This window comes from Gouania willdenowi, chromosome 13, assembly GCF_900634775.1.
Source record: "Gouania willdenowi chromosome 13, fGouWil2.1, whole genome shotgun sequence".
NCBI classification, from domain to species: Eukaryota; Metazoa; Chordata; class Actinopteri; order Blenniiformes; family Gobiesocidae; genus Gouania; species Gouania willdenowi.
Window position 1 is genome coordinate 6392975 of NC_041056.1, and position 17586 is coordinate 6410560.

At 39.1% G+C, this 17586-nt stretch overlaps 1 protein-coding gene across 1 annotated transcript in view; it reads right to left on the minus strand.

Moving 5' to 3' along the window:
- The window catches only part of cdon (cell adhesion associated, oncogene regulated), a 58636-nt gene extending 44796 nt beyond the window's left edge, over window positions 1–13840 (minus strand). Inside the window, exon 1 of the mRNA XM_028465627.1 lies at window positions 13372–13840. The gene's annotated coding sequence lies outside the window, so the exon portion shown is untranslated. The remainder of the gene's footprint in view (window positions 1–13371) is intronic.
- Window positions 13841–17586: the final 3746 nt, after the last annotated feature.

Here is a 17586-nt window from a genome sequence, read left to right on the forward strand (position 1 = left end):
GAACTATGGGTACGTACAGTGCAATGATCAGATCCAGCTGCCTTCACGTCACCTCCCCTCATCCCTCCCCAACTCTCCTGGATTTCATCACCACAAGGGACAAAGACAACCATTTCTTTCCCTATAAGCACATTTAAAACATGTCCAAAGTCATTTCATAAAACCATCTTGATATAAAGTCCATGCTTTACTTTATCCGTATGTTTTTTTATCATTTGCTCATGAAAAGACATAGTGCATGTATTTTTTGGTTGTCATGATTAACTGACTCGTCCATGCATGGGGCCAGGATTTTTCGCACCAAAACACTTCGTTCCGACTCCACATCCAGGCAGCAGAAGCAAAACAAACACATGTAAGAAGGTTAAACTATAATTAGTCTTCTTCACCAGTTTCACAGAGCTCGAGCAAAAAATCCAAACAAACATCGTGGCTACTGCTCACGAACAAGTTTGAGGAACCAAAAGATAAATATGCACTCACAAACTGGCCGTGTAAATGCTTTATTTAGGTTGTCTAAATGTTTATCTATCTCTCCGCACAACAAGCTCTGAGTGTTGAACGGTCCCAAAACAAACCCTGCGGTGATGCATCAAGATAGACACGAGCCAAAAATGTGCTTCAAGTTCAATGCCGTAGCTCTCCAGAAAAAGGTTCATTTTGCAAGATCGCAAGAAGCGAGAACAGTTGTTTGATCGATGACACCTCGCAATAAATACGACTTCATGACAAAGATGCAATGCTTTGTTTTGTTTGCTACTGTGTGAGAGCTCTGCAGCAATGACAGCTGGGATTTATTTTTGCTCTAGTAAAACCATTAAAAGCTAGTATTTGTTCTTATTCGTCACCAGGCAGGAATACACAGCACCAGGGCTGGGGTCAATTACAATTGCATAATTAATTACAATTATGATATAATAATAATTGTCATTAAATGAATCTGTGACTTTGTAATTGTAATTTGGATGGAAATTATATAAAAACTGTAAATTACAATGTAATTAAATCAGACACCCACACCAAAAATATTAATAACAATATTTTCATTGATTAGGAAGCCTAACAAAATGAAATTTGGTATTTTTTTAATCTTCATCTTTCATGAAGTATGTGCGCCAAGTCGCTTTCTTAACATCTTGTCTAGTGATCACAGGAATAGTCCATTCAAGGCGATAATCCACTGTTTTGCCCGACCACTGCGTCGCATTGTGTCACAAAGACAGCAGATCTCAAAGGTGAAACGAGGAAGAGTTCCCGATGTGTGACGTGATGGAGAAGATACAACTCGCCCGTTTGGAGCTGACTTTTTACACAATGTGGAATAACAAGGAACGGAGGAAACAGAACTTTTTCAACTTTGGTCCTCTGAATGAGGCTAAAGAGATGTATATCACTGTAGCAAAACCATTATAAAGTTATTTTTTCATCATAAATGTAATTGACCCCAACCCTGCATAGCACCACCTTTTATTCCACATTCTCTGAAAACACAGAAACCTGGAACAGACTTGACTTCTTTTATTCCTCAAACTTACTTTTCCCGCACTCACAATGATCATGTTTTATAAATAAGAATAGGGGCTTCTTAACTTTTTGACAGCAAAGGGTCAGAATTGACACCCACAACCGCAGACCAGCAGTAGCGCCTACACTGCCTCACACTCATCCAGAGGGGGAAAAAACAGCCTCTTCAAACAAGAAGCCTGTTTGTGCGCTGAACGGGAAGCAGCAGCCTCAATATAGTCTTGGTGATTCTTGCGCAGGCTTTTCAGCAGCCCATATATTCTGGTTTGAGGGAGAGGAAAAAAGAAAATCTGTGTCAGATGTGACATATTGGTTGAACATTTGAAATAGAAGGCTGCGGTCGCTCACAGCTCTAAAGGGGAACGCCATCCAGGCCCTAAGAGACTCGAGACGTTTTTTTGTTTGTTTTTTTATATAGCACGGCCAGCTGAAAGGAAAGGACAGAGAAATCCATCACCGCAAAACAGAAATAAGTAAAGAATACTGATGTCAGCGAGAGCCCAGTTCATGAAGAAATGATCAAAAATACCTTCAGCTTAACGGGACTGCATTTCATCTACAATTTGCAGTGCAGACAAATAGCAGTTGTCTAACCGCACGTTGAGCTCTAAAAAGGCAATCCCTCGAATGATCGTGAGCTCATAAATAAGTGGTCAGAGTCGAGGTAGGAACCATGACCTAATCGTTTCAGTGTTTTGGTTTGAAATGGTGAACAACTAGCATACATGGTTCATTTTTAGAAGAGGATAAAATAGCTCCAATATTTTAACTGGTACACCCATTTTATCAGCTTTCCCTTTCATGTACTGGCATAGTAAGCATTAGAGATGTCCCGATACAACTTTTTCACTTCCGATACGATACCGATATTGCATCCTTGATAATTGGTTTATACCAGAATGCATACGATATTAGCACAAATCATACATACTTTTATTACTTATTTTGTGGTGAGGAATGTTAGAAAAGGCTTGATCAAGACAGAGAACAATAGTCAGCAACAGTTTATGAGAAAAACTGACCCATTTATTATTAACCAATTGGTTACACACATTTTAACCTTCAACATAATATCTACAGTATTCTACAATTGAACACATATAAAATAATATATATCGGCAATTTTAGATGCAGTCCGAGAAAATCCGATATTTGTTTTATGGCTGATAGTGGATCGGGACACCCCTAGTAAACATCCCAAAAATGCATACAAAGTCATGAATTGAGTCTAATCTTATAGATTATTTTTTTTCCTCCGCTTCAGAAATAAAAACACTGAGCTCAAATCTTACCAAATGTCAGAAGATAGTCTTGTTTACCTCTTCCAAACTCTTGCAACACAGTGAACACCAATGTAATTCAGAAAATATTATGAAAACTCAAGACAATCTCTATAGATAGTGTGCAATATTATCAGCTGGTATTTGCAATAAAATGTAATATCGGTTGACATCTGTTTCCGTTTTTACAGCAATATTGAAAAAGAATATGAGCTGTTATTTGAGAAGTATTACAAAAAAGTGACGTTTTACAAACCTGAAGTTGAATTAGTTTTCTTATTTTGCACAGATGTTTATTCGTGGAATACATCACAATAAAAGCAGCCCTAATTTGTTACTTTCATTAGATTATTCATTTATTAACTAAAATAAGGTTGGGGGAGGAGGGGGTCTATGACATCTCATTATCATAATATTATAATTCTATAATATTCTGCCAAAACATGGCAGGTGAAGGTATATTCCATGTTACATTACCTTTCTCTATTTTATCAATTTCAGCAAGTAATTCCACAATCATAGAAAATCGGAAACCCTACATTTCCCATTTTTCTACAAACAATCTGTAGTTGGAACTTTGACACGAGTTAACATGGTCACCTACGGAGGCAATACATCATTCCTGAGAAGAAAAAGTGTAAACAACCACACAACAACAAAAAGTAGACAAATTATTAAAGCTGGAATGCAATGGTTTAGTCCCGACTTTATTTTACTGCCATACTTTGGTGTCGATTCGACCCACAGTGTTTTGCGATTTTGATTTATTTATTCTACAATTATTGTGATTTTAATTTCCATATTTTCCTCATCCATGAAATCGAAAAGTTGATTCATACATTTCTAGAAACAATTTATGAGTTCAATAAAACATTGTGTATCACATGTGAAAGTTCAGGTAAAATGAATAAATAAGTAAGAATACAGTCGTGTTATTTTAAAGATTCTGTGGAGAAATGTTGATTTTCATTTATGTCACAGAAAAAAATTGTGATATATTGTGAATCAATGTTTTTTTTTTCCCCACACTTACAAAATATATATAAAAATGTGATGTATTGTATAATATTGAAAATGTGAAATTTTTTAAATCCAAGTGAAAGGCACTCTTTTTCTCTACTGCGTATGAGAGGGAGATGTTTAATCATGTTATTGTTGATTTAGTGTTTTTATGAATGTTCTTATTGATTTTTAAGCCGCTGAATGTTTGCTGTTGCACTTTCTGATCAAGTAAAGCACGTTAAATTGCCTTGTGTATGAAATATGCTATACAAATAAAATTGCCTTGCCTATTTTAGAAGCGCAGCAGCAGCAGCAGCACATGCTGTGTCATCCTGATGTGAAACATAAAAAAAAACCTGATGGATCAGTTGTCAGCTGAGACTCTTCAGGTGCATGAGAAGAACAGCAGTCGTCTTCGTTGGCTTCCCTACACAGAGAGTTTGTAACGTTTAATCAACAAAACCTTCTAGAATAGATCATATTTCTGCCAAGCCTTTTGTTGTCGACATGTGTTTCGTATCTTCAGCCATCTTGACGCTGCATGTGAGCAACAATGTTAGACGTGCTCTTATCATATTGAGAGCAGGGGATGTATACAGAGTCGTCTTCAGAGGAAATGCAGACCGTCTATCTCCAGCCAGCACGGCTGGATTTCAGTGGCTGGTTGGAACATCTGTTTCTGCTGCCACAAAAAAAAAAAAGGCTTTGTTTGTCTTGACAATTACGGCCCGATGTTTCTCATTTCATTTCTCCGATCTCTCTCTCTAAAGTCGTTTTTTAGGTTCGGGTCCTTCAAGGTTCCAGAAGCTTTTAGAAACTCAATACGAGGCTGTGTTGAAAGCTGGTGAATGTGGCGAGCTACAGCGGGGCGGGTGGGGGGTTTCGGGGGGGTCACCTTTGACATTTCAGCACCATCGTAGCGGAGGAAGCTCGTGGCCTCGTGGAGTAACATGCCTGCGTTAGTGGAACGGGTGCTGTTTGGATCATCTGTCAGGCTCCAGGGACGGCAGCGGAGAAAAGTATAGAGTGCAGTTGAATTAGGCTCGTAGTAGAGCTGGGCGATATATCAAGATTTCTATTTTGGTGATATAGAAAATGACAATATTGCCTATATCGAGAGATATTTTTTTAAATATCTCATTTTGTATCAAAATACTGGTTTTAGGACAGCTAAATGGATTACTGAGTGCATCCTAACACAGACCTTGCCCTAAACAAGCCACACTTCAGAACTCACTCACACGTGCTGTCCCTTATAGGAGAAAAAGCCAGAAGTGGCTCATATTGTGCAGCTTTTTGTTAAATAATATAAATGTGCCTGAGTGGTATTTAGCATCAGCAAATTTAATTTAAATTCAACCCAGAATTGTCTTTAAGGTAAGACATCATTTGAAATTAAATTATCGAGATTTATATCGTATATCGCCATTTTGAGAAAAAGATATCGAGATATGAGTTTTGGTCCATATCGCCCAGCCCTAGTTTGTAAAGAGCCACTAGTAACACCTGGTGCTACTGCTTTGATTTACCCACATTCACTGACAGGCTGTGCTGGAAATGTCATGCTAACGTACTACTCAAAATAAGTTTGAAATTAAAAAATTACTATGTAGTGCGTTCATATTAGATAGTATGAAAAAATAAGGTAACACTTCATTTAACGTTCATTAAGTGTTGTTCGTTACGCTAACTCTACCCAACCCCACCAGATCCCTCCACCAAACCCAAAAATGCCAACATAGCTCTAAAGGTGTCATAATTTAGCGAACAACACTTAATGAAAGCCTTCATGACACCTTATTCTTGCTAATGACAGTGTAATGTCAGCCTTATGTACAAAACTTACCAAAAGATTGAGTACGCAAGAAATACCCGGATGTATACTATATCGGGACAATTTTGGAGTACGCACGGTGGGCACGGTGCCCTATGATGCATTGTGAGCGGAATGTAAAATGGTCCTGTGACCGTCTTCAAGCTAAAACTCAAACATCCTCTTTTCAAAACAAAAGCATCTCTTCATGTCTTCCATTAGTTTTTAATGCTTTTATAAATTGGGCTCTTGTTTTGAAGTTAACCAGAAGTTTTGTCAGCAGCACAATGGCGCGTCTCTGAAAAATCTCTGAAATGTCGGAATTAAATGTGTGTATGTGAGTTTTATGGATCAAGTGAGCACATGTTGATATTCTATTTGGTCACTTTCTCACTTAAAATGTTTCCAGAACTTTCAAAGGTGGAGAATATTTAGCCTCAGTGTGATTCAGGTTGTTATCGTTGTAGGTTCCAAATGCATCTTCGGAAACTTGGAAGTATACTACAGTGGGAATGTTCAGAGTCGCTCACCATCCTAATCATACTTATATAGTATATAGTAGACAGTACGTATTCATTGAGTTTGTAGTGTATATAGTATGAAGTGTGCCATTTCCAACACAGCCACAACCCTGCAGCCTCAAGAACTGAAACTCCACCACTTTCTCCAACCTGCCCACTGTTCCCAGCCACCCCCTGCTTGTGGCTGCTGGGTGTTGTCAATCAGCGTCCCACCGCCCCCTCCCCTGCCTCCGTCCTTGGACATGGGGGCACTTGGGCACATTGCCCAAAAAACTCCCCCCGGTCCATTTAATGGAGCCTGAGGTCAGAGTCTGCGCTTGACGAATGGGAGGTGAGGCTCACGGAGCAAAAGCATGACTCATCGCCCGAGCAATGGGAGGAAAAGGGACGAGAGCAAACATCTAAACCACGACGCAGCGCAACTTAAACCGTAACACTGAAAGGAATTAGTAACAGCACAACAAACTGCAAGAAACACAACTCTGCTCCTGTTTTATGGCTTTCCTCAACCTCCAACATGTAAATATGAGATGCTGAGAGCATGAAACCAAAGAAATACGCCAGCCAACCACATCCTGAGTCAGGTTTTAGGTTTTCACTCAAATCAGAGGATTTCAGGACTCAATTCTGTATTGAGAATGAAATATACATGCTTTCCTTATTGCTGCATCACTAACATTTTGCATATTTTTGTTGTGCTGTGTATTTGGAGTCATTTTGTGTATAATTGTTGTTTTTTTGTGTATTTTTGTTGTCATCATGTGTGGAGTTGTTTTGTCTTTATCTTACGTGTTTTGTAAAACAAAAAAAAGAGGTAATTTTGCATATTTTGCTGTCGGTTGTTATATTTGAAATCATTCTCTGTAACATTGTTGTTGCTTTGTGTATTTGTGTTGTCATTATGCATATTTGTGTTGTGCTATGTATTTGGATTGATTTTGTGTAATATTGTTGTTTTTTGTATATCTATGTTGTCATTTTGCATATTTCTGTCATCCTGTCCTGTGCGCTTGGAGTTTTATGCGTTTTTCTTATCGTCTTGTGTATTTTTTTTTTTTGTCATTTTTTATATTTTTGCTGTCTTTCTGTGTATTTGGAGTCATTTTGTGTAATATTGTTGTGGCTTTGTGTATTTCTGTTGTCAATTTGTGTGTTTTCAAATCATGTTGTGTCTTTTGTTGTTCCTAAGTGGTTATTTTAATTTTAGAGATTAAGTAAAAATGAACAAGTGTAATTAGTGCACACTGGGAGCTATAAATCAGTAAAGTTAACATCTTTACAGCTTTATCCAAATACTAAATGTGCAAAAACGTACTTAATGGAACCTGTCTTGGACTCTCTGACGTCGTGACCTCAGCTGCTGCAACTTGTCATTTCTCATCGCGGGCAGTTGTGCAAACGCCGCGCTGCATCAGAAAAATCAAGCGAGCCATTATGAGAGCCGAGCTGGTATCATTACACATGCTTACATTCAAATTGCACCACTTAACATATTTCTCCGCAGCAACATGTGTTTGTCATTAAGGAGCGCCGCTAATGGCTCAAACATTGTTTAAGCTCCCTTTAATGGCACAGCAGAGCTTTGGTCGGGTCTGATCAGAGCCATGGATGCTCAAACACATGTACCGCACACAGAGCAGCCACTAGAATATGACCACTGACCATCTCCTCATGCACGACCTCATGGCAACGTGACACAAATGTGTCAAAAATGATTGTTCTTATTTTAGTGCGCGCCAACACGACTTCCGCATTCTTTTCGTGTTGCACGACACGACTTTCAAAGTCACGTGTTGTTGATTGGAAGTTATTTTGTGCAGTCATATCTAGGGCTGGGCAATATATCGTGATTCAAGATATATCAAGTTTTCTGTTTTGGCGCTATAGAAAAAGATATGGCCTAAATCAAGATATATCTATAGTTCATATAAACTCTCATAAACGTGTTTTTATTGATACAATCCCAGTACAAATCACATCACACAAGTATTTTGCATTATTCATAGAGTACAGTCAATCAGTGTCTTTTACAATTTTTCCATATTTCTGAGATATATATTTTTATAGCTTATTTTGTATTAAAATACTCATTTCAGGAGTCGCTGCTCTAACTACTTCTCAGAACAGCATGAAAAGCACAGTTAGATGGATTACTGAGTGCGTCCTAACCCAGACCTTCTCCTAAACAAGCCACACTACAGAACTCACTCACACATGCTGTCCTTTAAAGGAGAAAAAGCCAAAAGTGTCACATATTGTGCAGCGGTTTGTTAATAAATGTGCCATTTGGCATTTTTCACCAGCAAATTTAACCCAGAATTGTCTTTCTGGTAAGACTTTTGAGATTTATATCATACATCGCCAATTGGGAAAACATTTTGAGATATGAGTTTTGGTCCAGATTGCATTTCATTCAGGGACTGGGTTATGGTTAGTTAAAGGGGCAGTATTAAGAAAAAAAATACTTCATAATGGTTTTGCTACAGAGCTATACGTCCCTTTAGCCTCATTCAGAGGGCCAGTTGGAATTTTCTCGCTACTTGATGTCACATAGCAGAAACTCCTCCTCCTGACAGTCCTGGCTCCTCCTGCCCAATAGGAATGTGAGCTCCTCCCTCTCAAAATACTTCACAGCTAAAACCAACACTATAGTATAATATAGAATATATATTATTCTTTGTTGTCATATATGTAAAGCTACATACACGCAATGTGTTCTCTGCATTAAAACCATCCCTGAGGAGCAGTGGGCAGCCACTGAGTAGCGCCCAGGTAGGGGCTACGATAAGTTCCATTTTTAGTACCTGTTATATCGCCTCGGATCGCCTTTGAGTTGATCTGACCCAATGCAACGCAACAGTTAGACAAAACAAAGGACTATCACCTTGAATGGACGATATGTGTAATAAGTAGTGGAGAGGAGGACAAGAAAGCGGCGTAGCAGCTTCGATAAGTGTTTGAAACAGCTAAAACAGCTGATTGACTCCGCTGCTGCTGCTGCCGCACAAACACCCTGAAACAGTGTTTGCCTAACTCACAATCACAATAGCCGCTTAAATAGCCATGTCTTTTATTGTAATGTGCCGTTTTTTGGCTGAAAACAATAACAAGAGTGTGTGGATAGCAAAAGAAAATTCTTAGTGATCACCAGTTGTATGGAGTCAGTGTCAACAGACACTCCTACTCATGAATATGCGTAAGTAGGACCCAAAACAGCCTGTTTTTAGAACTGCACAGAAAGTCACTTTTCAGAAGGCTAAAACTCTAGAAAACAGGCGAGATTGGGAAAATAAACCTCAGATACTATGTTGTTGGGGTTCTTAGAACAAATGGAGATGGGTGAAAAATAGCATACCGCACCTTTAAGGTGATGAATCCCAATGACATGCATTGATTTGCAGTTTCTTTCTTGAAGTTTCAGCATAAGAGTTGTTCTCTACAGAACAAAGAAGATACAAAACTCGTTTTGTCACGCTAAAAATATATTTATTCTATGAAGAATAATCAAAACCTGAGATAGACTGGCAGTTGACAGTCGAAACATGTCAGGAGATCAAAGTAAATTTCCTGAATAAATAAAACCTAAACATATTGTTCAAAAAGAAGACGACGACAAAAAATACTTGCTGGAATTATTATGCGGAAGTCAAGGACACATCAAAGCGATCACCTCGGTTTTGGTGTCAGATACTGCGGCACACCTTCAGAGGTCACTCCTGCTCAAATTCCAAAGGCTCTGTGTAATGGGTCATGGATTCTTACTTCTCTAAAATCCTTCCTAATAAACTTTCTAACAAAACTAAAATAACAAACAGATCTGGAAATGTTTTCCATTGATGTGATGCACTCTTTCATATTCAGGCCTATCGCTATCTGACTATCTTTGGTCGCCTTGGATGTTTAAAAAAAAAAGTGCCTCTGCACAATATCAGATATAACACCCAAACACAGTTAGTTTTTTTTATAGAGGTTTTTTAATCAAAAGATGGATTTAAAATAAACAAGTTGATTACCTACAGGATGACAGAGACTGGACTCCATTCCAGCCTGCATGTGACTAAGGACCAAAGTTTATCCATTTCTTTACAAAGACAAACCTCAGACACAAACAGCCAGACTTCACAATGACAGTATTAGGTCAGAGACTGGAAACGTTTATCATAAAATGTGATTGTCTGATCTGAGGACCACATTATCAACTTTCCTGTTAGCTTTTAGATAAAAAATGACCAATCAGAGCTTTAATACAAGAAATAATGTGTTTTTGTCATCATTCTGAGGTTTATTACAGTCATTTAGTGTATTTTAGTTGTCATCTTGTAAAAGTTTCTGTCACTTTGGATATTTTTCTCACATCTTGTGTTATTTGATTAATTTTGTGATACTTTTTCTTGTCATTTTGTACATTTTTGGATTTATTTGCATTTTTTTCAGCATTGTTTTGGATACTTTTCTGTCATTTTGTGAATGTTCGTGGCAATTTTGTATATTTCCTCTCTCTTTTTGATTTGTTTGTTGTTGTTTCATGTTTTTGAAGTCATTTAGTGTGTTTTTGTTGTTGTTTTGCATTTTATGTTGGTTTTTGGAGTCATTGAGTTAGTTTTTTGCCTCTGTCTGTCATTTTGCGTGTTTTGGAGTGGATGATCATAAATCAATTAAAATATGACAAAATGTGTCTTATTGATTTATTTTGTTTTCCCTTTGCATAAAACTGAATTAAATCCTTTTTTCTTCCCAAAATAAGCAGCAAGCCTAAATATGTGAGTGAGCTATCTTTGATTTTCCACGTAAACATTTATTTATTTTTTTTTTTTTTTTTAAATCAAAAAATTAGATGAAGTAAGGGTTTAAGTTTAAAAGAAAACTTTGCCAACAACAAAGACCAAAACAGAGTTATAGAAGCAGGAGGGGCAAGTATCACAGGAAATTAGCTCCAAATCAGCCAACATTACTTGGACTGCGATGTCCTTAATAACAACGAATCACTGCTTGAGAGGAAAAACTCCTCCAACAGGAAGAATTCCTCCTCCCAAACCCAAACACAAAGACTAAATTAAATCTCTCTCCTGCTCTCGTCAAGCCCGATATTAGGACGCAGTGAAAAGATCTAAAAGCCACCGGAAGTGTCTTCTTGTTCCCGTGCACGGCTCCACAAAGCCCGGGCATCTGTTTGAACTTGAGAGTGTTTTGTCAGAGGGCGGCCGTGCGCGTCGCACCGAGTGGATGTCACGCATTCGAGGACTTTGTTCTCCTTAACGTTCAAGTGTTCACTTTTTTTGGGAGAGTCTCCCCTTATGTAATAAAAGAAGTCACCTCCGGGCTCGAATGATGAGCAGGAACTTATTCAACGGGACAAGAAAACAACACACATTACCACTGGGTTTGCCTTTTTTTTCCTGTTGGACAACACAAGAACTGTAAGCTCAACTTTGAACTGAAACTAAACTTTGGGAAATAGTGAACGGTAAGCAGCTTCTTTGGAGTAATGTCTCCCATTTTCATGGGAAAAGTGTGTGTTTGGAAAGGATTAGAGGAATGAGGCTCTGCAGGAAGAAGTGAAGGTAAAGACCAAGCAGAGAGAGTCTGATCCTGATCCAAGTACATGAACACATCTGTAGATGCCAGTGAGTAACCCTCATTATGCAGAAAGGCAAGATCCTGCTCAAGACTCATGGTTTTGTAGTTGGCAAACACAACTGGGAACCTTTGCACGTGCACAAGCCATTACAGCAAAAACAAAAAACACAATATTTACTTTATGGCGTTTTTTAATATAAAAAGAAGGAAAACACCAAAAGAAAATCTGTTCAATAATTATCAATGTCTGCAATTCTATTAGAGGTGTGCAATGCCATGAATCTGATGATATGCTTCACGATTTGCATGTCACGATACAATATATCCAATATGATATACATCAATATATCACACCATCGATAACTACAAAGTGGTATGAAATAAAATGTATTTCTTTTTTTAAAACTTGTGAGAAAAAGTAAACAGTAACTAACTAAATCAAGTATCAATATCAAAAACAAGTGGTATGTTAAGTAGTTTAACAAGGTCTGATGTGGTTCACTGACACCTAGTAACAGGGCTTTTACATGCTATGCTAATGTCAGCGCAATTCAATGTTTTTTTTCGTTAAAAAAAAAAAACTTGATTATTTGAAACTTTTTCTGGATCTATACGATAATCGTGCAGTGAAATATTGCAAAAATTTGCAACACTGAATCGATTTTTTCGTACATCCTTAATTTATATTATGTTGGAATAGAAGAAACAAACTTCCTGTACTCGTCCAGTCCAGAGCTTTGCTGAAATTTTGGAATGATTTGTGGAAAAATGAATGAACACAACAGAAGGAATGAGGCTGAAGGAAGAATGCATCTATCTATCTATATATCTCATTTTGAGCGCATTTGAAAAAAAAAAAAAAAAAAAAACATTTAAGTCATCCTTGGGGTATTCATCTGCAACAATAAGGAACTTTTTTTCCTTTGGACGGAGAAGGAAAAACCACAACTTCAAATAGTGGCTGAAGCCACCATGTTTGCACTCAGTGGTCAGTGTGGCTGACAGTTGGCTCCATGAGAGGATCTACTGCAGCCAAGTTAAGGTTTTCTCACATCCCTCAGTCCACTTTCAGCTTTTACTAAAAGTGGCACTGATGTTTGATGTTCACCACTCCTTTTAATGCATGGTTGTTTTTATTTCTCAGGAATGAAACTGCAGCTCACAGTCTTCCAACTTCAGAAAGTAGTTTAGATTCTACAAAACGCCAAATGTGTCAAGACATTTGGAAGAATGGGAAAGGGAAGGAAAGAATGATGTGGAATAATCTGTTTATTTCCTAATGGAAATTTATATTCATAATAAAAACATAAAAAACTAGTGTATTCATACACAAACCACACAGGGGTGAATCTAAAATGGACATGTATGTGATCTTAACAGGCTATAAAATCTTATTTAAGGGTTTTAGTTCTCAGATTGTCTGAATATTGTGATAAAGTTAGAATATCAACAAGCTATTGTTCGAAGATGAGAAGTGCTGATTTCACACTAAAGGTTTTAATATGGTGGGATCCATTAGAAGATAGTTTATTATGGTATACACACACACGTTGGTGAACGCAGAGGAGCAGACACCGGAGGCTCGGCCTCAGCGGGGCCGGCAGACAGGCGGCCGAGCCCGGGCTGCCTCTCCGCTGCACCTCGGTGCTCTCACCTTCGTCCCTGGAGCCCAGAAACTGCGACACGTCCGGAGAATTAGCAGCAAAATGCATCCTCCTCACGACAAATCCATACGGGTCGCTCCATTAGAAACACACTCCTAGGGTGAGACATGAACACAGCCGTGGAGGTGGACCGGAGGAGGGGGGAGAGACGGACTTTCCAGCGGGCGAAGGTGCGACAACTCCCGGTCACAAGTCGACCTGCAGCCGCCGCTCCCAGTGCGGAGAGGCTTTCTCTGGGTTCGGTTAAAGTCCGTTTAGGTCAATAGTCAGCAGGAAAAGTTACGTCCCGACTGGGTTTGCAGACACTCGACCCAGTGTGTGTGTGTAAATGTGTGTGTAGCCCGTTATTGTAGCGCACCTCCGGCTCCGTCCGAACACACACGCGTCTCAGAGGAAAGTGTCGAGTTGCTCAGCAAATCACGGCCGCTTCAGAGCAGGAATGTCCCGGCCCCGCAGAGCCTGGAGAGGGGAGGGAGGGAGGGAGTACACGTCCAGCCCTCCAGACATCACACAGGCCACTTTATTAGGCACACCTTGCATGTATTCTGCAAATGCAGAGGTTCTCAACTTGTGGGTTGGGGCCCAAAAGTGGGTTGAGGGCTTTTGCTTATATGGCACAGAAAGGTGCTGTCAATGCACGAGCACGATTAACCTGAGCACTCAGAAGTGATATTTCCATTACAGCTTCTCGCCAAATGAAAGCGATATTTCTAGTATAATCGCACTTTGAACGTGTTTCCATTGAAGGTTGTTTTGAGCAGGTGCCTCGTAGGAACTCTCGTGAAATCTCATCCCGCGAGACTTCGCTGCAGCACAACGGAAACACTTTTTCCGCAAATTCATGTCACAGAACATGACATACTGTACATGACCACTTCTCTAAGTATACTTAAAAAGTATTACTGCCACATTAAACTGCAAACAACAAAGGAATACAGAGTGTTATAAGGAGGTTTGGAGCGTCCTTATTTCACAGGAGTTACGAGGCTTCAAAGCAACCTTCAATGCAGACACGTTCAAAGCACAATTATACTTTGTCGACATTTTGAAATATCGATTTTATTTTGCTAATATTGTATCATGTTTTTTCTGTTATACAGTAGGCCCAAATGTATGGGCACGTACGATTTTTCTGGATACGATCTGGATGGAACTCAATGGGGTAACCCAACAAACCTGAGTCAAATTTCCAAAAGATCAGTCAATTATGAACCAAGATATGACTTTTTGAAATTTTGCCTAATGATGGGAGACTAGGGATTATTGAATAAAAAAAGAAAAAAAAAAACACGATCCAGAATCAGTATACTGATCAGGAACACCCCTTTCCAAACATAATGGAATCTGGAATTTTTTGGTTCAAATTTTGTCAAAATCTGCAAACAAACAAACAAACGACATTTCTAAATATTCTGTTTAGATGCCTCTTAATAATAATGTTAAAAAGTTATTGAAAATTATGCGTTTGATCAGTTTTAAAGGCAGCTAATTTAGAAAAACTTTAATGCATGAAATCTGAACAAGTTAGCTTTATATTTTAACTTTAATTGCATGTTAAAAGAAAATTGAAATGGAGGATTTATTCTCCTTTTCATTGCAGCAGATTTTCGTGGCATGAGACGATTCATCTGTCAGGCAGGTATTCGACTCTCCAACAACAACCAGTGTTTCTCTCAGGGTCAGGAGCTGTGTGTGTGTGCATGTGTGTGTGTGTGGTGATTGGACACAGTCGCATGTGAAAGGCCAGAGAGCGGCCGAGCCCACGGGGAGCACGGCGGGCACACAAAGGGCCACGGACCCGGCTCTGCAGGAGCAGGAGGGGTTCGGGGGGCCGAGCTGGGAACCAAAGCTGACAGCACAGACACTTCTCATCCAACGAGGGGTCCGGCTGTCTCTGACTCCCTGGGGTGTACACTCACTTATCTGTGGAAACGTAAAGCGCACAAAAGCGGCGATGACCTCTGACCCACATTTGAACTGATAGGTGATGTGTTGTTTTCTGATACCATCTGATGACAACAACACACACAGCCTGAAGCATTTATACACACTATAGAATAGAGTGAAATTACTCTGTAGTTGTTCAAACCTGAGAAGCATCAGAGAAACAGAGTCAGAGGAAAACAGGCACTCGTCTAACACCTGTGGTCTGGAGTAAACACCCGTTCTGAATGCACAAAGACATTGTCCAAACCAATAAGCCCAGGGTCACCGACTCCTGCCCAGAATGTAGTTTATCTCCACATTTTATCCAGTAGTTGTTACCTAGTGTCTATCCTCCCTTTGGCATGGAGCATGGCTTCTGCCATGTGTTTTCTTTGGTTGTCTTTTGGTTTAGACTTTTCTGATTGTCAGAGTCAAAACATTATGTTGCACATCAAGAGATAAAGACATACACACGTTTTATTTGAGCTGGGCAGGAATTCAAAAGTTTATATCTAACATTAGTCTAACATTAATTAAGACACACAGTTGAGTGGAGTGAAGGAGGTAATGTTAGAGTGCTGCTTGAGCTGACTTTGTCTGGTGGATCTAGCATCTGTGGATTGTTTGGAGTTGGGTACATTGAGCATGCAGTCCTTTGCAGGGAGGATAATAAGCCTCCGACCACTGTCAGCTGAGTGTTTATGACCTGCAAAGCGCTGCTCCGTTGTGTTGACTCTGTCAGCAGGGGCCCGAGGAGCGCACGGATAACAGCGCTATTAAAAGGCACTTGGAGTTTACACAGGAGCCATCCCTCAGTTTGGGCTTGGTTAAGACGATCAGAGAGGGAAAAAAAACCCACCGTCACCCTTCAGTGTTAGCACTCAGCCTGCCAGGACTGACTCAGGGATAAATGAAGACCAATGAAATACAATGTTTCTAAAGAATATTTCTGTATTCACACAAATACCAATGGTTGTAATCCTGTACCTCCCCACAGAAACAGGTCACACATGCAAACTAAAATCTCACAGCGAAAAGTGATTCTGTCACCAAAATAAATGTTTTTATTTTTCCTGCATGCCAACACGATTATTAGAACATTTTATTTAGGGCTAGGTTAGAGTGATGGTTACGTTAAAGTGTAAGCACACCCCCATGTTTTTGCTGACCTGTCACTAGCGGGAAAAAATTATGGGCGTTGTCCCTAAAATAGTTAAGACACGCCCAGTGAAAAAAGAAAAAGGAAGATAAAGAAGAAGAAAAACAGTGAGGTTGGGAACCACTGGTTTAGGATAAATAAATAAATACATAATCATGTTTAAAAAAAAAAAAAAAAGTACAATACCGATTGAGTGGGCTAAGCCATCCATTATTGTTATTATTATTATTATTATTATTATTATTATTATTATTATTATTATTAATGATAATATTAATTATTATTATTATTATTATTATTATTATTATTATTAATGATAATATTAATTATTATTATTATTATTATCATTGTTGTTTATAATTATATATAGTTTTATAGAGAGTCACGGCTCATTGTGATATATTTATATTTAATGAAGTGACTGAATGCACTAGTCAGTGGTTAACAGTTAACAAAAAAAAATAAATAAATAACTTATGAGAGCAAGAAAAATCCTAATGTTGGACATGATTTCCCCTCAGAGCTGTTAGCCAGGTGTGTGTGTGTGTGTGTGTGTGTGTGTGTGTGTGTGTGTGTGTGTGTGTGTGTGTGTGTGTGTGTGTGTGTGTGTGTGTGCTCCTATAGGTATGTGGTTACAGTGGTTGTGAGTAAAAGATGAGAGTTGAAGAGAAACTTCAAGGCCTGCCCTCTTTCCTTCTCTCTCTCTCTCTCTCTCTCTCTCTCTCTCTCTCTCTCTCTCTCTCTCTCTCTCTCTCTCTCTCTCTCTCTCTCTCCATCTGTTTTCTGCATCACTGCGGTTGGAGCAAATTAACCATCGCAGGCTCTCTGGGAATTTCTTAAGTCTGTAATGTCTCACTTATTCTCACGTCTCCCTGGGGTTTCCAGTGCAGAGTCTCTCCTGACTGTGCTCTGACCTCCGGCCATCTTTACAGCTCTGTTATTGTTACTCTGAGCGAACAGTAAAATAAAAAAGCGAAACTCAGCGTACTGTCACTGCTCGGCCTGAGCTGTCCGCAAGCTCAGCCAAACCTCATCATTTACACGAGCACGGCTACTGCTTTACTCACCCGGGAGGAGGTAACCAACGGTCTGTTTTAAGACCTTAGAAGTACTCAGAGAC